The sequence below is a fragment of the Oncorhynchus clarkii genome, chromosome 14 (assembly GCF_045791955.1).
Source record: "Oncorhynchus clarkii lewisi isolate Uvic-CL-2024 chromosome 14, UVic_Ocla_1.0, whole genome shotgun sequence".
Lineage (NCBI taxonomy): Eukaryota > Metazoa > Chordata > Actinopteri > Salmoniformes > Salmonidae > Oncorhynchus > Oncorhynchus clarkii.
Genome location: NC_092160.1, coordinates 4755001 through 4755926, shown reverse-complemented (window position 1 = coordinate 4755926; position 926 = coordinate 4755001). Strand labels below are relative to the sequence as shown.

The window sequence follows — 926 nt, the reverse complement described above, 5'->3', positions numbered from 1 at the left end:
TATGTTAGAATAACGCAATTGGATGAATCCGCGGTCAGGTAAGGCAGACAAGTTCAGGAACCAGGTTGAGGAACTGCAGTGAGCTAAATACTGTGCAAACACAAACACAATTGTATTTTAAATTGTTTCAAATATAGGTCAATTTAAGTTCTCGATCGAGAGTCTGTCCGGCATGACACTCAACAGCCATGATACTCGACTAGCCTACCCATGGCACTCAACAACAGCATCATCTTGATACTTCATGTTTACGAATTTGAAGAATAATTAAATAGCCTCGACTACAGTAATATAATGTGGACAAAGTAGATGAGATCTTATTCTGAGAGTAAACAACCGAGGTGTAGGCTACTTGACTGGCAGATCTATTATTAAACTGATTTGATTTCAACACCAAGGACAGAAAACATGACTCTCTGGGTCCAAATTACGGCCATGGGGCCAAATATCATTTAGAGGTTGAAATCCAAGTCTCAAACCCCTGTAGTAATACGGACACCTCAAACTATACTTCAATGTTGACTGCCCGAGATTGAATCCAATCAAAGTAACTCAAAACATATCTAGGCTATAGTCTATACACATTCAAAGCCTTATAACTTCACGCTTTCACGGAAGTTGTCGATCTACAGCCAACATTTCTCTCCCTCTGTCGACTGTATCTCCCTCCCCCACATGGTCAACCGGGCGGGCGCATCTCAATTTGCCGAACATGCAACTTTTTTTTTTTAAAGAAATTTGACTGTTGACTGATTCCCCATCCCATCCACATACTCTCTAGCGCAGGAACAAAACGACCTGGGATAGAGGACTCAATTTATCTGGTGCGCATCCAGATTGCACCCATCTGTGTCTGCCATATGCAAACCGTGCGCAACGCGCTCAGCATTTCAGCCTCTTGTTCCAAGGCTAATTTAAGAAACCGT

General features: G+C 42.2%; 1 protein-coding gene across 4 annotated transcripts in view; it reads left to right on the top strand.

Annotated features, from left to right (window-relative positions):
- Positions 1 to 764: 764 nt before the first annotated feature.
- The window catches only part of LOC139366153 (collagen alpha-1(XXIII) chain-like), a 220588-nt gene continuing 220426 nt past the window's right edge, over positions 765 to 926 (top strand). For 2 of the 4 annotated variants that reach the window (XM_071103310.1, XM_071103307.1), the window contains exon 1: positions 912 to 926. This exon is cut by the window's right edge and continues 440 nt beyond it. The gene's annotated coding sequence lies outside the window, so the exon portion shown is untranslated. The other 2 variants (XM_071103314.1, XM_071103311.1) reach the window with 2 other exon arrangements.